Source organism: Cupressus sempervirens, unplaced genomic scaffold (genome assembly GCF_028749045.1).
Source record: "Cupressus sempervirens isolate cs-2001-9-10 unplaced genomic scaffold, ASM2874904v1 CseChr00s100001_01, whole genome shotgun sequence".
In the NCBI taxonomy this organism is placed as follows: Eukaryota; Viridiplantae; Streptophyta; class Pinopsida; order Cupressales; family Cupressaceae; genus Cupressus; species Cupressus sempervirens.
This window is the reverse complement of record NW_028322205.1, coordinates 5,451,275-5,473,753: the sequence shown is the minus strand read 5'-3', so window position 1 is coordinate 5,473,753 and position 22,479 is coordinate 5,451,275. Positions and strand designations below refer to the sequence as shown.

The 22,479-nt window shown below is 34.5% G+C and overlaps 1 pseudogene; it reads right to left on the bottom strand.

The window, feature by feature from the left end:
* Positions 1 to 17,829: 17,829 nt before the first annotated feature.
* LOC149527884 (uncharacterized) lies at positions 17,830 to 20,887 on the bottom strand (annotated as a pseudogene).
* Positions 20,888 to 22,479: the final 1,592 nt, after the last annotated feature.

Sequence of the window (22,479 nt, the reverse complement as noted above, 5' to 3'; positions counted from 1 at the left end):
TAGACACTAGAGCCAACTATAAGGTCACACCCTTCTATTTCATTCACTACAAAACCTAGGTGGGTGTACATTAGATTCATTCATATGGTACTAGTATTAAAGAATACACTTGAATCCAACAAAGTGGATAATACCCTTAATCTTCTAATACTTATGTAGAAAACATGGACATTAAATAGATAGAATCATGACATATGAACTAGATAAGTTAAGTGAGGGTAATACTTTTTAGCTCTTCAACAAAAAGGGAAAAGGGTTTTGACTATAAAGATTGATTTCAATAAAACCATCATATGAACAACATAACACTTTGTTCTTGTAGTTGATCAATGTCTTATCTATTGGAAAATTTCACAAATCCCTACCATACATCTCTGGAAATTATTGATAGATTTCATATATTAGAATTTTTTGATCTATTCATTCAGCTTGTGAATTAGACATTTGCATCTTTCTAAATGAAATATACAACCCTATTATGATAGCCTAAGAATTTACATGACTCATTAAATAATAATAATAAAATATCAACACATGTAAGCTAGAACATATTGCAATAGAGTTTTATGCTCCTAATTCACATAACAAAAATGATCACAAACAACATGAACAAGAGACAAGATTGAGGCTAAAGATTAACTTGCTACTACACTTTTATTCATTTCCTTGAAAAAAATATAATAAGATACATGAAAAAACTTCAAAAAACTACTAATAGACTAAAACTATCTATAACTCAAAAATTTGATGCTCATTACATGAGAGAAATGTTGAAGAAATGGTGGAAACTCAGCTAAACTTACTCAAAGAAATTTGGAACCAATACTAGAGAAAGAAAGAGAATAGAAGGATATATGAGAGGAAATAAATAATTGATCTAATCTAGAAGTGACACATGTTCACTTGAATCTCCATCCCCTATTGCTACAAAGCTTCTCCCTTCTCTCTACAATCAAAATCTGAAAGCAATCTCAATATTGTGCTTCAACAAACTCAGAATATCTTTTCTAACTGATGAGAAACCCTTGTTCTAATAAAAAAATTAGATATGCATCTAAAATGCTGATAAATAATTTACTAAATTGATATGAGAGTGAAAAAACCATCACCAACTACATCCTTACTATCTTTGGGGTACATCAAATTCATCATTTCACCAAAAATAAAATATGAAATGCTATAACAAAAAAATAGGAACTGGGATCTAACCATGAATAACATGAACACATGGCTTCTTGTGAAAATACAAGCTTAAAATCTAGAAAGCTTACTCTGAGAGATTTTTGATGATATTTCGTAGTCCTATTTTGGGTTATTGAAAATGCCCAGGACATCCATTTGAAGTTTAGGTTCCAAAATGGTTTTCAAGTCTTCATTTCTTTTCAAAAAAATAAAATCTTCCCAATGTCAAAACTTTACAATATAAACTAAAATATTTAAATGGCCTTCTCTACATGTACTTTGGAAGATAAGAATTAAAAATAATTTTTTAGGCTTTTGTGTTTTCCCTCCATATTCCCATCTGGGTCAAACTTGTTTGACCAAGCTTGACACATGTCACCTAATGATTGGCCTAATCTTTGATCCATAAATACCACCTAGGTGCCATATGGCACCCTCTAAATGGTCCACCAATCTGTCACTTGTCATCTAACACACTGCCATTAGGCAGTGTCTCATTGGATCTTATATTATACAATCACCACCACATCACATGCATGTTGGGCACCTTGCTATGTTAGATCTAATGGGCATCCCTTCATCACAAGATAAAATTGTAAGGACATTATGAGAAGAAATAATAATTGAAGTAGAAACCACTAAATCAAATAGGAATTTGACAAAGAATCATCCTAAAAATTAGATTATTGGGAGAAATGACAAAGGAGTTATGAAAAGAAATAGATTACATAAAGAATTATATTTGATTTCTCAATTTGAACCAAACAGTGTAGATGAGGCATGCAAGGATGATCAGTGGATTCTATCAATGAAGTAAGAACTAGATTAGATTGTGAAAAATGAGATATGGGAATTTGTTCCTAGACCTAAAGATAAAAGTTCTATAGGAACTAAATTGGTTTTCATAAATATGATGAATGGACAAGGTGAGGTTGTGCAGAATAAAGAAGGATTGGTATGTAAAGGATATTCATAGCAAGAAGACATAGATTCTGATGATAAAATTTCCCCTATTGCTAGACTTGAAGAAATAATAATGTTCTTTGCTTATGCAACAAGTAAGAATTTCAAAGTATATCAGATGGATGTAAAATCAACATTTCTGAATGGAGAACTTGAAGAGGAGGTCTATATTGAGAAACTTGCAAGATTTAATTTGATAGAAAAAAAATACATGGTATTAAGATTGAAGAAAGCATTATATGGTCTAAAAAAGTAGCTAAAAATTGGTATGCAAGTGTAAGAATTTGTCTTAGGGTAGAATTCACCCAAGACCAAGGAACTCAAACACAAGCACAACACTAGACCAAAGAGAGAGTATGATTAGAATGATGATATATTCATTGAATATGCCATATCAAAGTACACTAGGAGTGCCTATATATAAAGGCTTCTAGAGAGCTTCTAGAATTCATAGAAGTTAGCAACATGATAAGTCATACAACCAGGCACATCTCCACTAGATATGTGTTATCCTCCATTAAGTATAGAAGTAAGTGCAATGATGAGAGGATAAGCCTACAATGGTGTAGACAACATGTGTTAAACTAGGAGTCCAAATAACTATGTTTTCTACATGACAACTTAGTGAATGGTGCAAACTCCAATGTTGTAGACACCATGTGCTGAAATAGAGTTGCATACTTCTGTGTTGTCAACCTGACAACTCATGAGAGTACAAAAACTCCTAAGTGTCTCATCTAAGTAAATAATATAATAATGGAAAATACTAAAATAATGCATTAACCTAAGTAAACTTAAATAAATGTAAATAGTGAATACTTATTTACACCAACACCTTCCCTTAAGTAAAAATTAGGGGAACACCCTTAAGCTTAAGAAAACTAGCATGAAATGCAATCTCTCATAAAGTAGAGAAAGAGAGAAAACCTCACAGGAAAAACCTTCCCTCAAAAAGAGAGATGAAAAATGCATATGATATATGGATGGATAGAGTAATCAAGATCCCCTCATTATGACATACATCTAGTATATACATAAGAGAATGATGAGAAGAGGAAGAGAGGCAAGATTGGCTCCCCCACAAAGAAGAATTCCTACCCGTGACTGCTTCAATGAAGAATCTAATCCAAGACTACAAAATGGTGTTCCTCCCTTTAGGAAGAAACAATGCAAAGGGTACAAATGAGACACTTTCACTATGTGTGGAAAGAATCCCATGGATAAGTAATGTCTCCAAATCCTACTCAATTGGCTAAAGAACCTGTCTAAAAGACCTATTTGTCTTGTTAGCCAATGAAGAATCCTTCTACAACTACTAATCATAAGTATCAACAATCACTTCAACTTGTAATGATCAATCATGTAGAGAATGAACAAGAGGGTCATATGGAGCCCTCATAACAACTAAAGAAGGTGTTGCTACATTAAGAAGAAGAGGCGGATCATCAATACTATGCCCCAGATCTATTACTAAAGTTAGACCTTGAAGATTTGATGTACCTTGCTATGCTTGACCTATCACTATGGCAATATATGCATGTGGACTGAATTGATGTGGTGACCACTTGTTGCAACTATCGATAGAACCCCATGTGTCTAAATTTATTGAAGCACTATCACTGGTGTCACTATCAGTTTCCACATGATATGATGTGTAGAGACAATTAGAGGAAAAGCTTGGTGAACTTTACTCAAAGTATACATCCTTCTCCACAAAAATCTAATGTGTCTCTAGATCCAATAGTCTATATGCCTTCACACCATCTTCATAACCAATGAAAATACAAGGCCAAGGTCATTGTGCCTTACAACCCTAGAAGATATCTTTTCCCATGTAGGACAACCAAAGACTCTAAAGTGTGTCATAATAGGTTTTTGTCTGCACCATACCTTAAAAGGAGTCTTTCCATCTAAGGCTAGATGAGGAGACTTGTTAAGAATGTGAGTGGCACTACTAATTTCTTTGACTTCAAGTGATCGATCTAGAGACTTGGGCTATATCATGCAAATTTCCATGGATTTGAGAGTCCTAATCCTTAGTGTTGCAACATCTATCTTATGTGGACTTAATGCTAGCAGATTTTGAAGATCAATTCCCTCAAGCTTAAAAAAGTCGATAAGTCTTCTATTCACATACATGCTTCCATTATCCATTTTTAGAACTTTGTCCATTCTTAGTTTATATGCCTTTACACCATGTTGATAACCAATGAAAGTACAAGGCCATAATTACTATGCCTTACAACCCCTAGAAGGTATCTTTTCCCATGCAGGACAACTGAAGACTTTGAAGTGTGTCACAATAGGTTTTTTGCCACACCATGCCTCAAAGGAGTCTTGTTGTCTAAGGCTAGATGAGGAGACTTGTTAAGAATGTGAGTGGCACTACTAATTGCTTCAACTTCAAGTGATGGATCTAGAGACTTAGTCTATATCATGCAACTTGTCATGGATTTGAGAGTCCTAATCCTCAGTGTTGCAACATCTATCTTATGTGGACTGAATGCTAGCAAATTATAAAGATAAATTCCCTCAAGCTTGCAAAAGTCTATAAGTATTTTTTTTTCATACATGCTTCCATTACCCTTTTCCCTTTAAATGTGAAGAAGATCCTTTATCCTTATAATCATTGGTCAATGGAATATTATGTTTCTTCGCGATGTTGGTCATGACCCATTTTCTTGCACTAAGCACAATTTTTCTTCTTCTTGTTGTTGTCCCCATTTTTATTAGAATTTGAAGAAGACTTTACTTGTTTATTTGACTATGGTGTTGTCTCTTCTACATCCTCTAATTTTTTCTTCCACTTCTTATTCTTACCCTTTCCTTTATTTGAAGATTGACTAGCTGAATTTTGAGAACCCTCATTGTTGGCTACCAATGCTTTACACTTAGGTGATTTGAGAATCCCCATTGATTTCAACTTCTTCTCTTCTATATCTAGCATATCAAAATATTCATCAAAGGAGACTTTCTTATAGGTAGACCCTAATGTAGTCTTTGAGGTGTTAAAAGAAGATAATATTTTGATGGCAGCTTGTTATGAATAAGATAGATCAACTTGTCATCTTTGATAGAACTCCCATAATTAGAAAGCTTTGTCCTTAGTTCATTCACCTTAATGATGAAATCTTGTATAGAATCAAATGACTTAGGATCTAAGGAGACAAACTCATCTTCAATTTTGAAAATATCCTCTTCAGGAACTTTACCATAGAGGTTTTCAAGGGTATCCCAACCTTCCTTGGATGTAGAAGACTTCTTAATTTGATACATAATCTTTTCATCAACCCCAAAACATATATCACCTAGGGCTTTCCTATCCATTTCCACCCAAGCTAAAATATCACTTGCTAATACATTATCACCTGTTGGTTTAGGAAGGGTACCATATAGCATAGTTATGTGGAGTTAATTTTGGAAACTTAAAATTTCGCATAATGTAGAAAATAAAAGAATATTACAAAAAAGAAGGAACACAACACCAAGAACACACCTCTTTTTCACTAAATCAAGAAACCCCCACCCCCCTCCCCAAAAAAAAAAAAGATGTTTTTGGCACTATATAAGTAGTGTGATTACAATGGCCACTTGCTAACTTTGGCCTTTTTGGACTTTTTATTTTGTTTGTTACAACCTCTTAATGAATTAAAAATCTAGAACTTTACAATGTGCTATGATTATAAAGTAATACAAAGCAAAGAAAGGACCTATTTCTGAAAGTGACACTTTTGTCCACACAACACTACAATTTGACAACAAATTTGGGAGGTAGATGAAAAATAATGCACTTTCAAAAAAAATGGAACCTATTCTTGACTCTAGATGTGCCCATACAGAGTGTTTGAAGTTGAAGAATGCAGGATTAGATAGGTTCAGTTTCCAAAAAATGAAAATTCTAAAAAATTCATGCACCAAAACTAGAAAAGAGCTAACCACTAAAAAGTTTAAGAAATTCTACCCAATTTCAAAAAAAATTGCACTTGATTTGGAGTCTAGATGATTGAGATATGGCCTCCCAAAGTCGGACTAAAAAATAAAAAATAATCTAGAGATGGGTTGGATCACCAAAATATGGGGTTAAATTTGATGATAATATGGCCATCATAGTAGTTATAAAAGGCTAGGTTTTGATGGTCAGATGATCATCAAATTGAACTTAGCAAAAAGATGACATCAACAAAAAATTCTACCCAGGCTAAGGTGTCATGTTGACTAGACCATATAGATAGCTAACATGGTGGTACAATAGGGTGATGTGGCATTCCATATTGATGACATGGTAGTCCATCATGTCACACTAACATGGAAAACATGTGTCTATCTAGTAGGTGTTGACTGTCCAAAGATGTGGAGCTGACTATACTACTAACTCAGATGATGATGCAAGTAGGTACAGATGCAATGGGTCATTAACATGGCACTAACTAGTTGTTGATTCAACTATGTCTACATGGATGCTAACTGGGTTCACCATGTGTCACTGGTGGGTGACATAGATGATGGGTAGTAGCTTCTACAAGGGTGATATGGCCATTCCATGTGTCAATGCTGAGCAAAGGGTTCACTAGCCATGTAGGTATGTGAAATATTATCGTGTGTCACCTTCAGTTCATAGGCTAGATAAATAAAATTGTGACATGTGGTATGAGGGTTCCTATAGTTTGCAAATCTTAGACAAAAAGTAGGAGTAGCAATCAAGAATGTTATTGTGACCACCAGTTAAAATATCATGTTGGAAATGGTTATGCAATGCTGGATTTTGATTTATGATGGCTGTGATTTTGGTGGTTAGTCCCATGTTGAGTAGGAAACTAACTCTGAAGGTGTTTAAAAACACAATTTCCCACCTTGTAAATAAAAAAGGTGCCACCAGGTGGGATAATCTGCTAGCATGAAGGCTAGGTCGAATTGTATGCCAGGAATTCAATGTGGCCACCTAGTATGATTAGATGCTAGATTTAATGCACAAAGAATTGATTAATGAGGCCATGTAATATTGGAAGATTCCTTCAATAAATACAAATATTTCTCTAAAATTGCAAAGCCAGGGTGTGACTACCCAATTCTACAAAAAGAAAAATTCTTTGACTAAAACAAAAAATCAAAAAATACTCAAATCGAAAAATAAATTGTATAGATTAAAATTACATTAGATCTAAAAATAAATTCATAGATCAATTGAAATGACCATACCCAATTGAAAATTGGTGCCTTTGGTTGCCAGTTTGCAAAATTTTGTTGCCTCACAATCAACTTTAGCTGAGCATAGGAAAATTTATAGTTCATCATCACTAAATCAATGTTTTTGATGCAATGGTGAGGTTAGATTTGGCTCTAGACAGTATGAATTTCTACAAATTCTCTAGATTTAGGTCAAGGTGTTGAAGCATGAATGGTCTAAAATGGCTAAGTGTAAAGATTCTCCTCAAGCTCTGATACCATGTAAGAATTTGGCTTAGGGAAGAATTCACCCAAGACCAAGGAACTCAAACACAAGAACAATAGTGGACCAAAAAGAGAGTATGATCAAAATGGCGATATATTCATTCAATATGCCATATCAAAGTAGACTAGGAGTGCCTATATATAAAGGCCTCTGGAGAGCTTCTAGAATGCAAAGAAGTCAGCAACATGATAAGTCATACAACTAGGCTCATGTCCACCACATATGGGTTATCCTCCATTAAGCATGGAAGTAAGTTCGATGATGAGAGGATAAGCCTACAATGGTGCAGCATGCAAATTAGTTGTGTAGACAACATGTGCTAAATTAGGAGTGCAAATAATTGTGTTGTCTACATGACAACTCAGTGAATGATGCAAACTCTAGTGTTGTAGACACCATGCGTTGAAATAGAGTTACATACTTTTGTGTTGTCAACATGAAAACTCGTGAGAGTACACAAACTCCTAAGTTTCTAACCTAAATAAATAATAAAATAATGCATTAACTTAAGTAAACTTAAGTAAGTGTAAATAATGAATACTTATTTACACCAATAGCAAGATTGGACAAATATTTGGTAAAATTGGGATGGGTATGTATAGGATCATGGTGTGTCAAAAAGTGGCTATGTGAAAAATATGTAGTTTTGGAATGCCTAAAATCATTTCAAAATGCACTTTGACTTCTTACCCACCAGTCCTAGTACCAAACCCAAAAAGTAATTACTTGCCTTATCGAGTATGTGATTTGGGAATGGGTATCTGATTTAGGAATGTGTACCCGATCTATGTTCCCAAATCATGGCACCAAATTCAAGTGTAAAGGGAGTGGAGACCAATTTTAAAGATAAATGTTGATTTTTATTCACCAAACTCAAAGGGGGGACCAATTATTATATATAGTTACTAAATTTTTTATGTAGTATTAAATAATAATAATTATTTATTATATAATTATTTCATATATAGTTATTATATATAAAAATATTATTTATTATATAATTATATATCATATATATTATTATTATATATTATATGTTCCAATGAGTCCAAATAGGTTATGGGATACCCTAATTATATATCATTTATATTATAATTATATATTATATATTAGTAACCTAAGTTAATAAACTATATGATGATGTATTTTCCTAATGGTCTCACTAGGGACATACATGTGTTCTAATGAGTCCAAATGGCTCATGCTATACCTTATGACCCATTTTGACCCATTATACAACAACATATCTTCCTAATGGTCAAAGGATTCCTAGGGACATACACTTCTATTTCAATGGTTAGAAAGGGGTTATGGAGTATCTTATGACCCCTTTTGACCTAATACATGATAACTTATGTTCCCAGGGGTCCTAGGAACCTTATAGAAATATATGTTGTGTTCCAATAGGTCAAAAGGCTTCAAAGAGTATCCTATGACCCTTTCAACCCATTACATAAGGATAATATATTGTCATGCAATGGGCTATAAGGAGTCATAAGGTATCTGATGACCACTTTTGACCCACTAGAACACAACATGTATGGTTGTAGGGTATTAGGACCCATAGGAACATATGTTATCATGTAATGGGTTGAAATTTGACTCATTGGAGCACAACACATATGATGATAAGGGTCCTAGTATTGGATACAATTGATTAATTATGTGTTGTCTTTGATGTTACACAAATGTCATATCAGTTAATAGTCAGTGTATGCCGAGCTTACTTGGTCAGTGAAGATAATTTTCCTAGTCTACCATGTGTTCCTAAGTTTATTTTGTATAGAAGACAATATCTACCAAGCTCACTTGATTAACAAAGGGAAAGTTGATTAGATTCAGTATTAACTCAGTTCACTCAATTACCAAAGTTATTTTGTAAGTTTACAATGTTAACCAAGATTTTATTGGTTAACATAGGAAATTGCTTCAAAACTAATTTCTACCAAGCTAGGCTAGCTACCAAAGGGCTTTCTTCTTTTTGCATGTATAGCTTAATTATTTTGCCTATTTATTCTAGTTGAATGATGTGATGAATATTGATTATTCTAATTTGTATTTGAGTCTACTTGATAATTTGGAAGGTATAAGTAAAAGGTCATGTTGTGATTTCAAAGTTGGTGAGATGAAAGTTGAATAAGTTGAAAAAGATAAGAAGAGAGAAAGTGAACTTGAAGAATAAGAAGGTATCCTTATGGAGTAAAAAAGTATTATTCGATCAAGAAGGATCAAGTATGAAGCAAAACAAAGATTTGTAATCAGAAAATTAGTTGCATCACAATCAGATCATTTCATTGTTACTTTCTAACCATTTTAGTAGTGATCTAAAAGCTATTATTAGAGTTGGTTTAATAACCATTTGTATATCGTCTAACAAGGAAACAATTCCATTGAATTGTTTCAAGACCTTTTGTAAGGACTATTGGTGTTTGAAAACACTGGAGGATTTTCAATTATCCCACTGAGACACTGATATATCTAGGGGCAACTAACTCCCATTTTCAACATGCCATTTCTAAAAATAGGCCAACTATAAGGCATGACCGTTCTTCTACTTCAGGCTCTACTAAACCTAGGAGGGTGGACCTGGGATTCAATTGATACCATACCAATGCAAAAACATATCCCTAAATTTGTTAAGCAGATGAAAACCCTTGTATCTCCTAATAACTCATGAAACAACATCAATCTATAGTAGCTAAATGCAAATCTATGAATCTCAGAAACGAAGTGAGGGTATTAAATTTAGGTCCTTCAACATGAAAGGGAAAGAATGTTTGATTAATAATGTTGATTTCAACAAACCCTCAGATATGCAATAGTAAGGCTTAATGATCCTATAATCGATCAGTGCCTTAAAAATTGGGAAAATCTATGAATCACAAACATACATATGAATATCTGAAACATATGTGTATCTTATGAAATTTGATCTATCTATTTAGCCTATAAATATACATCTATATTTAGTTTAAATCTCATTCTTACTTGATATCGTCCTTAATAAATCTATAAACCTGTTGATTTCTATTAAGCATTTACACAATTCCTTGAGTCATCAGCAACAATGAAACAACATATAGCCTTCAGGGACTACAACTATGACCTAGGCTCTTTGTTCAAAGGTCATAAAACATTACAACTCACTGAGAATGGAGACAAGATTCAATTGAAACTCAATCATCCGCTTCTTTTTATATTAATTTTCTTGAAACAATACAACCAAATGCATGAAATGAAAACATGAAAACACCTAACAGATCTGAACTATGTGTATATTTCTTCCTATTGCTATTCATACAAGAGAGAATATGCTAAAGAATGAAGGTGGAATCATAGTTCTAGATCCAAAGAAGTGGTCTCACAAAATGATTGAAAATTACTGACCAACAATGGTCTCACAGTGAAAAACTAGACCCTATAGAATGAGAAAGAAAGAGATAAATATAGGGAGAAGAAAATCTCGAGTCTAATCAGGAGATGACAAGTTTCCCTTTAGAATTCCTTCCCAAGAAGTAGAAAAAACATCTCTCTACCTTCTCTCTATAATTAAAAATCAAATCTCATCATTTGGTCTATACAAGGTAGAAATATTTGAGATTTGGTTAATCACCATTACTACTTTTGATCCAGATTTTGAATCATGGCTAAGCCAAAAATTAGTTAAAAGGCCTCCAAAATGTAATACAATCTTCTCAAAGTCATTTTTTCCACATTTTGACTTCAAATAGTCTTTAAATCTGCCCCCTAACCAATTCAAGTGGTCAATAGTGAAAACTACTCATTCTTTTGAGAATGCCCCAAAACTCACAAACTGGCCTACAATGTGAACTGGTGAAAACCTGTGCACAAACTGACTTCAAATTTTGAAAATTTAGGTTCTCCCGATTTTGGTGGTATATTGGAGTGGATATTTTGCCTACCAAAAACCTTAAGAATCTCAATTTGAAAAATGTCCCCCTGGCATGGCACTATGGCTTGCAATTTTGAATTTCAAAATTTTAAAAATATGTAAAGCTTACACTTTAGAAAGAAACCATTTTACATTTTTAAAGAATGCACGTACCCTTTCTTTTGAAAAATAATCTTAAAAAGAATATTTTAAAATTATTTTTTTTCCCTCCACCTTTCAATTTTAGGGTCAACTCATGTTTGACCAACTGCCATGAGGCAGTCTCACATTGGCTACTCAATCGCCACATCATCACTTACAAAGTATGCCCTATCCCTGACACATCACCATGCCTTGTTGCTACCACTCATTGCCACATGGTACTCTATTATTTGTTGAAATTCACATTTGCCTTGTCATCACTATTGGGACACACTGCCATGTGTCATTACCACATCAATCCTCACCATGTTGCTATGGTAACTCTCGTGCAACTTTTGCTTGGCTAGATAGTCAGGATCGTGAGATCAAGACATGTGTCAACATCTAGTGACCTCTAAGATTTCCTACCACTACATCATCCTACTTCAAAATTTTTTTCACGTGGCACCTTTGAGTTGGTCCACATTTCATTCAACTCCTAGCCAGATTCTTGGATTTTTCGATAGGTTGCCATGTCGCGAGCCAAAATTTCTCAACTTTCTCGATGCCGACCTAGTGACCACTAGATTTTGACAATATTTTTTGGCTACCTTACCTATCCACATCAGTGCCACCTCACCACATGCCACATCATCATTGTTATCTTGCTATGGTTATCTTGTGAGCATCTTCACTTAGTGAGATAGCTACCGCCACAAGATTATCCACATGTCAGCATCTTGACGATCAGATTCCATGTTAGCATTTCTCTGGGAGTGTGTTTGTTTAAAATTTTGTCTTTGACTGTGCCAATCTAACCACTCATAGACCCCACTAAACCATTGCCAACTTCTAAAAGGTGCCTCTCTTGTAGATACAATATAATGTGTGTGTAAAAGTATTTAAGCTATTAAAAGTTTCATGCGTAGAGAATGTGGGATATTGGTTTTGAAATCTTTTAACTGGCATTGCCTTTGTGTGACCTTGTGGATTGCTTCTTGTCTTTCATCATGCTTTCCCTCTAAAATTTTATGCATGAACTCTTGTTAAAGTGGCTTCCTGCTCCCTCACTTCCTGCCACCATGAAAAACATCCACCCTTCCTTTAGCATGAACACTACTGTAGCTAATGCATGAGTTTTATTTACACAATCTCGTTCCCCTATTCCTTCTTGACATTGCCTTGGGTTTTTGTTTTCTTTTAGATGGCTCCTCTTAGTCTCCAACATGGGCTCTTTAAGTGGGCACTCCTTCATGCTATGTATGATTGCCTCTATTCAACCAACCTTCTTTCTTCACATGGGCTCTAATTGTATTTAAAAATGCCCCTGCTCAAGATAAGGTGTGGGTTCCTTGTTGGCTGCACCTTTTTTTCTATCACATGAACTACCTTTTGTTAGTGCAAGGTCTATTCATTTGCATTTTTCTTGCTCTACTATCTTCTTTGACTCTAGTAAAAGAAGTTTCCATGTCCTTCTTCGTCTTCCACATTGCTCTCTCCCCTAAGTGAATTCAAACCAATATTTATAGCAAGAATTTAATGATGCCCCACTTTAATCTCAGTTTCCTTCAACATGATCTACAATTTTGATAGAGTTAAGCCTTTTCTAAAGTCCACTAAGATCCACATTGTGTATAACTAGTGATCTTTAAAATTTCCAATAGAACGAGATATCATGATTTTACCACAGCCTTCTTTGTTTGCACGTGGAGCTTCTCCTTTAGGTTGGATTCCCCTCACATGTTTTTAACTGCTTGATCATCTTGCACATGGGATGCCCTCTGTTTTATATGCTAACTATTCCCTTTATATTGCTTACACCTTTTTAAAATGTGTTGCCTCTACATACAAAACCAACTCTCATTGCTCCTATTGTGTCCTTAGTTATTCTTGACATCTCCTCATCTTCTTATATTAAAATCATTCAGTCCAAGAAGGTGCTTGACAAAGAAGAAAAATGAGGATACACCCAAGTACTCATTCTTTGTATTTCAATGGAAAAAAATGTGAGAATGTAAGCCCCTACAGTAACAACCCTACATGTTACCCCTTGAAGCCCAAAGCAATCTAGTACTTTAGCAACTTTCTTTCTTAACTCAATCGAAAGAGAGTTAAATGGAAAATTTCAATCATGCATAACACTTATACATTAATCTGATGAAGACTGGTCAAGCCCCAAGGGGGGTCCAACTAAAAAGAATTTTGTTTCCAGACAACTGATCCTTCAAATTAACCCACTTGGCATCTCAAACTAATTGAAAGAAAAATCCATCACTGAAACAACATTTAAAACTCATTTCAACACTATTATGCAAACTGTCAAATTGGTACTAGAAGGTTCGTTGAATGGCCTTAAAAATTGACCCAAACACCTAATCGAGCTTTGAAAACTAGCACACTAACTCTTTATTCTGCACACTTGCACCCTATCGAATCTTATCTCATGAAAAATTTGAGGTCAAAAGATATTTTCTATCAAAGTTGACCTATCAGAATTACCTGCAAGTAAACATGTCAGAAAACACTAAATTCAGTTCAGGATCAGCTTCAAAAAACTAGGTGAATTAACACTTGGGAAGATGAAAATAGGGATGTTGGTTCTTTGTCATGAGGACATTATGGATCTATTATTTTGGCTCATGATGAATAATTGGACGCAAATGGAAAGTAGTCAAAGTAGACTACTTGGATTTGCTAACTGGAAAGAATGACAAGAAATCAATTTTTCCAAATGGAATTGACCTAGAAAAGTGTGCATACAGATTTGTCAAGACTTAAAAACTAATACACTTGGAGTATTTTTAGTGGAAAATGTAGTGGTACAATCTATTCGATCTAGGAAATCATAGATCAGGAAATATGACATCCCAAACAGGGCTACCAAACAATTTGCAAGTACTAACACCAACAAAAAGATAAAAATTCCATTTGGAATCACATTTGAAAACCAATCAAACAGATTCGTCATAAGATGAAACTTGAAACATAAAAAGTCCCTCATGTCTAAAATACAACAAAATAAAAATAAAATTATCATTTGTGTCAGCTAGCTCAAAGTTATAGCATGTCAAATAGAACTTCCCAAAAAAATCTGTAGTGTGCAAATGAAAGAAAGTAGTAACTGACCAACTTTGAGGGATTCAAAACCTAGTCAAACGGACTTTAAATGACTTGAAATTTGAAACATAAGTTCTTTGATATGGAAAATATACACTCCCAAAGTGGTGAATCACAAAAATTTTCTAGGTGTGACATATTCACTGACGAACATAGCCTCCTGTCATTATTTGACACTTAAGTGAAAATTGTAGAATTGACATTTACTCAAAATAGGACTTTATGAAATGGTGCAAAATGATAATTTAACTACATGGAACACTTTGATAGGCTAAAAGAAAGGTGCTAGAAGCATTAAACACCTCTTAGGCCTCAGACTAACAGTCAGGTACAATCGTATCAAAAGCATTTATAGGGCTCAATTTCTTCAAATAGATGCTCAAAATGAAAATGCAATTTTGAGTGCCAATAGTTGCTCTGTTTAGGGATGCATGCCCCTTGTAGGCATGGCAAGATTTCAAATCTTTGGAGGAAGCAAACCACACACCTGAAACTCTCTTGAACAACTTTATTGAAAGCAAAAACAACTACCTTTATTATTTAGAAACTGTTGGTGTTGGAAAATGTTACCCATTTCCAATTACCCTGATGAGAACAAGATGCATCTAGGGGCAGCTAACTCCCATTATCAACACATCCATTCAGACACCAGGCCAACTATAAGGCTATACTCCTTCTGCACTTCAGGCTGTGCAAAACCTAGGCGGGTGAACCTATAGATTCCTTATATGGTACCAGTTATCAAAGCATACACTGAATCTAATACAAAGCAGATAGAAACCCTTATTTCTCCTAATAACTTATGAAATCACATATATCTGCAGTAGCTAGATGCAAAACAATGAAATTCATAGGCTGAGTGAGGGCATTCTATTTAGAGCTCTTCAACATGAAAGGGAAATTCATTTGATTAAAGATGTTGATTCAACAAAACCTCAAAAATGCAATAGTATAACCAGTGATCCTATAACTGATCAGTGCCTAATCCATTGGGCAATTCCATGAATTCAAAACATACATCTGTGACATCAGGGCATATCTCATATACCTAGACATCAGATCTATCCAACCACCTTGTGATTCAGACATCAGTGTTCATTCAGGTCTCATTCTCACAAAATATCCTTCTCAAACAACCAGTAACCTTGTTTAAACATATTGAGCATTTACTTGGCCCTTTGGTCCAATGGCAAAATACATCAAACATACAACCTGAAAGGGATGCAAATGGGTCTCAAATCTTTGTTCCAAAACTACATAAGACTTACAGATTACTAAGATAGGAGACAAGAACCAGAACAAAACTAGTGAAATTGTTGCTCATATGTATTCCTTTCCTTGAAACTATACATTCAGATGCAAAAGATTAAAATATGAAACAACCTAATATCTCAGAACTATCTATATTATCTCTACAATGCTGTTCACATGAGAGTTCTACTGAAGAAAATGGTGTCACAGTCATGGAAACATGTCAAAATACTAGAACCAATGGTCTCACAGTGCAAAAATTGGAATCCCTAATGGTATCACAGCAATGAACTTCTTCTTCCCAGAAACTGGAACCCCCACAAAGTATCAGAGAAAGAAAGATATAGACAAGAAAGAAATCCCGGATCTGTTCTGAAAATGACAAGTGTCCACTTGAAAATCAATCTTCTGGCAACTGAAAAAAAAATTCTTTCTTTCCTTATCCCTGATCGGATTCATTTCATCATTTCCTGTTATTGATTTGAAAATATTCTCTGAGTAATGATGAAAACTGTTTGAGTCATCCACATATCTGATTTGCCCCATGAAAAGCTAGAGTGAAATATCAATTTTTATTGAGTGAACGCAACCAAACTCGACCCAGACTGATTCTTTACTACCTTTTAACCATGTTTAGGTCACTACTTCGTTAGAAATTAGATTTGAATTCCCATTTCTGAATTTAGTTACAATTTGGTTACCTGGAAAAAATCCTCCTATAGCTCGAACAGGTGGCATTATGTGCAAAATCTGATCCCAGAATCGAAAAATTTGGATTCCCACGATTCCGGCAATATATAATACTGATATATTCACCTTTAGGAATCATCCAGAATCTTCATTTGAAAAATAGTCCCCTTCTCGTAGAAAAAACCAAGTCTACACCTCTTTGATTTTAAATTTCAAAATTTAAAATAAGCTAAAGTTTTAACTATAGCTTATAAGCCCATTTAGATTTAAAAGAATGTGCACATCACTTCCTTTTGGGAAAAATAATAAAAATATTATTTTTTAAACATCTCCTATTTCTCTATCTCATTCCATCCAGGTCAACCTAAAGTTTGACCGAGTGACACGTGTCACTTAATGATTCATTGACGACACTAAGATGGGACCCACACAATATTTTGGATCTCGCCAGTTTTTATGTTTTTCCGGCGACCTCGCTACTTCGCTAGCCGGAGTCGCCAAGATTTTTCGGCTAGCGAGGTAGCGACTAGATGGATTCTTAGGTTTTCCAATTGTGCTGATGTCATCAATTTTTTAATTGCGAGCTTGTTCAAAATTTTTTCTGTCATTGCCTAACTGAGAATGAGTTGGCCCCACCATGCATCAGGCAGCTTTCCAAAAGCCGTCCACTTCAGTTCACATTACATATTGAGCGCTTTGCTATTTAAAAGTATGTAAACTGTCTCCCACGGGAAATGTGGGATATTTATTTTTGGATCTTCTTCCTTCTGACTCCATTTCTCTGTCTACTGCCAACGTTGAGCCTTCACTTCTTTACATGGGGCATTTCATTCAAATCTAATGTGGGAACTTTTTGCTTAGCAGGCCAGCCTCTCCTTAACAGATTGCGTGAGGTCTTATTTTTAATTATTGGCAGATTCAACTTTAAATCTATGGGCGGTTTCATTTGTATTTGGCGCCTTTCTTATTTGATCTTTGTTTATTGCTTCTTCATTGTTGGGTGCTTCTTCAAAATGTGTTGGAGTTCCTTTTGATGTGGAACGCTTTCTTCAAACATTTCTCTTTATTTTTGTTCCTCAATTGCATGATCTTGGAGCTAGACGCCCCCCATCTGCTACGAGCTCCTTAATCGGACATCTCCTGTTCATTTCCAGTGGCTTGGATGACTTTCTTCAGCTAATTGTAAAGCATCCTGTGCTTTTTTCCTTTCATGTGAATCTCTAATAGCTCTAAGTTCTACATCTTTCCTTTATTGTACCTCGCTTTGCAGCAGTTTGCCTTGCTTTTTCAACATCCTCCATGTCAACTGCACACTGTACTACATATTCTACAGCTACTACCATGGATAATTATTTTCTTGAATTTACCTCTTCCACTTTCCTCAACTCTTCAATGAGTTGAGCTTTTAGACTTTCAGCATTCTTCTTCTCAGCAATAGTGTGACTAAGACTTTCCCTGTACATCTCTTGGGTGCTTTCAACTTCAAGTTTTAGCCTTTCTAGCTGAGTCTCAATATCTGGCAAACTATTTGGAAAGACCACTATGCCATTCTCTTTTTCATCAAATGGCTCTTCAAGTTTGTTCTCATGCATTTCATGTTCCCTCTCTCTATTCGTAAAGCTAAGATTGTCATTTTCATGATTTGTTTCCATTTTGTCCACATGTCACTAGTTCTATATCTGAATGAGCTGAGCTGGAAGATTGAGATTCTTCACCAGTAGCACATGAGCTTCTTGACAAAGATGACATAGAGCTCCCAGAATAAATAAATGCTTCATCGGCATAATTTATTTTTATTCCAGAATCAGTCAGGGTGTTGTGCAAGATGGTGCCAATACTCTGTGACATAGAGATTTGTTCATCATCAACTATAATGTTGCTTTCTGAATTTAGTATACTTTGGTATAAAGTCTTATTATCCCATGAAAGGGCTTTATTGCCCTGAAAATGTAGATCTTTAGATTGAAATGCAGTTGATTTGCTGGAGTCTGAAGATGTCTCCTTGACCAATTCTCTTGATACCATTGAATCCTATGAATTAACCCTGGAATATCCCTTTGGCTCATTGTTGCTGTCACAAACTTGTCTGGAAGAAACATTTGGATGAACTGAAGTAAGTTTTCCTTTTGATATAACATATATGGAACAAAACGTCGAGACTTTTCTTGTAACGTTTGCTGAAATATCATGACCTTTGAATGTCCTTGTCAGATTGATTGGAAACAATTTTGATCGTAGATTGATTGTTAAAAACTCAATTAGTCACTTTCTGCCAATTGTGAAACTAATGCCAGAAGGTCTATTGACTGCCTTTAAAAATTGACCCGAACACCTGATCAGAACCTGAAAAATGACACATTGAAACTTTTCTCTGCACACTTCTACCCCGTTGAATCTCGTCCCATGACGAATTCGGGGTCAAAAGATATTCACTGTCAAAAATGACCTCTCAAAATTACCTGCAAGAAAACATGTCAGAAAACTATAAATTGAGTTCGGATTTGGCCTTGAAAACTGGGCAAATGAGGACATGGGGAAACCAAAACTGGGACACTAGTTCTTTGTCATGAGGACATTATAGATTTGCAATTTGGGCTTATGACGAATAATAGGGTGCAAATGGTGGCTATTCAAAGTAGGCTACTCAGAATTTTGCAACTGGACATGTTGATAGAAAGCAATTTTTTGTGAATTGAATTGACCTGGATAAGCGCGCATATGGATTCGTCAAGTTCTAAAAACTAGCACACTTGTAGTATTTTCAGTGGACAATACAAAGAAACAAATCATTTGATCTTGCCAATCACGAATTTCAAGTTATAACATCATGAATAGGGGTACTGATAAATCTGCAAGTGCTGACATCAGTAAAAAGTCATAAATTGCTTTTGGAAACGCATTTGAAAACAGATCAAATGGATTCGTCAAGACTTAAAAATTGAAGCATGGAAAGTCTCTGAAGTTTTCAATACAACTCAAAAGGAATTTTAGCACTCAAGTCAACTGGTCAACAGTTATAACACGTCAAACAGGGCTTTCCCAGAAATATGAACAAAGTGCAAAAGCATGAAAACAGTAACTGACCAACTTTGAGGGATTCAAAACCTAATCAAAGGAACTCGAAACGACTTGAAATCTGAAACATAGGTTCTTAGGTATGGATATTAGATACTCCCAAAGCAGTAAGTAATGACACATTTCTGGGTTCAAGATATTCAGGTGCAAACATGACCTCTTATCGCTATCTGACACTTAGGTGAAAATGCAGATTTGACACTAGCTCAAAACAAGACTTCGCCAAATGACTCAAAATGTCAGAATGACACTATGGATCATATGCATATGTCAAATGAAAGGTGTTAAGCCACTCAAACACCATCTAGGCCTCAAACCGACAACTAACCACATATGCATAAAAGGCACTTTAGGGCATGATTTTCTCAAAAATTTCAAAATGTGACTAAAAATGGACCATGCAATTTTTAGTCCCAACACAAAAAATGACCCCGGGCCACCAAACTTCAACAAAATTGTTTACCTCTGTCAAAATTTTGATTTTCATTCCTTTCCTCATGAGGTAAACTAAAATTACTTCTCATATTAGTTTCCCCAATTAGATACACATCTTGAAATTCAACACTTAGTAAAAATAAATCTTCATTCTTACTTTCATAATGCATATAAAAATTTGCTTCATTCTCAATCGTTTGCTCATTATGAAAATATTGATTAGCATGCTCAAGAATACTAGACTAAAATTGAAACTTATCTTTATTTAATAAATCGTGCATGCTATAAACTGTGAATATGGATGCATCATGTTCAGCATGGATAAAAGGATCACTCATACCTTCAAAATGTGAATCCTCATGTATGAGCGGATGATACTCAAATGAACATTCTGATTTGTACTCACACATGTCATCAACATCAGAATTTGAAGCCAATCCACAATCTTCAAATGGTTCTTCACAATCAGCAAATAGATTAATCTTCACATCAGAGAGTTCATCATAGAAATCATTGCAAGGTACAAACATATTTTCAATAACCATCTCCTCAAACACCTTGTTATCATAATCAGATACAACATCAATATCATATTCACTGCCATATTCAGGAAAAGAACAGTCTGATCGCTTACAATGGTAGGAAAAAGTATCATCATTAAGATCATTCTCAATCAAATTTGAAAGTTCCATGTTCTCTCCAAATAAAGGATTGATAACTCCATGTAGTGATCCTTGTTGAACCTCTTGAAAAAGCATGTGCTGATCATCATCAGGATTTTCATCATATAAAGCGTTAGTCTATATTTTAAAACCATTACCCATTTCATCTTCATGGAGAAATTTAGCATGTGAAAAAAAATCAGAATCATATGAAGAGTCAACATCCACTCCATCAACAAAGCATGTAGAATATAAATCAAAGTTATTTTTATTGTCTTCATGTAGGTGATTCAAATGTCTTGCAAGAAAATCATTGTTTATCTTATCAATAGGTGTTGATGCATTAATCTCATAATCATTTCCATATTGCTGATTATCACTGCACTCATTCTCAAGACATTTATCTACACAATTGGGTAATTTGTCTTTATAAACAATTTCTTTATCCTTGTATTATGTAGATAAATCTTCATAGCTTTCAACACCTAGCTGATTTGTATAACTCTAAATTGGAAATTCACTTTCAGATTTAGAAATAGAACTCATACCTTTACTAACATAAGAGCACTCACTTACGTCATTTCTCTCTTCTTCCCAACTTGCATCTAATTCACATGAAGATGAACATACACTATGACTATCCTCTCCTTGGCTCGAATAACAAATCTCATCATCAGCTTCATATGACACCTCTTGATAATATATCAGATAAGCAACTTCATTGTCATCATCTGAAACATGACTTTCAACTTCTTCATACTCACATAGAGATGATTGTCTTTCAAATTTAGATTTAATAACGCTTTCAACATGATGTAATGTCTCAATAAGGTAAAACATTTCTTGCCTATCCTACTGATCAAGAAAATCTATCTCTACTGCTGAAAAATTATCAACACATGAGCTTAGTTCTTCTGATTGTGATTGAGATGAGTGCAACTTACATTCTTCATCCTATGTTATCTCTCCATTACATGTCGTATCAGCAACATTAAGTTCATGATTAGAGAGGTAACTTTCAACTTTCTCACTTGCAAAAAAATGAGATCTAGGTTCAGCAACTTCAAATTCTGAAATGTTAGTTATGTCGTCATACATATAATTATCATGAGAAGAACTTACTGCTATAACTAAACCTTGATTCATAAAATCAAGATAATGCTGAACGCTATCAAAATTAGAGACATATCCTACTTTTGTAGCATTACAAACATATGTGTCTCTATTTGCAATACACTCACTCTTCTCTACACACACATTCTGATCTAAATTTTCAATCTAATCATACATTATAGTAGGGGTGTTGACATTATGATTTGAAACCAAGAAATCAACACTATACTTATCCTTTCCTTAAAACACATTATACCTAAAATCATTAAAGGAAAAATGACCTCTAGTCAATCCATACTCCAAATTATTCTCAATATCTCTAGCAGTCAGAAAAGCCTGGTATAATGTCTGTTGTTCTTTATCCCTTAGTAGATAGTTCATTTTCTTGTCAAATGCATCGCAGTAAACTGTTAAACACATTTGATCATCAGGTCTATAATTCTTAGGGATTTCATTTAGAACCTTTGCAAATCTGATATTAAATTGAGGAATAAGTTCATCACACTCAA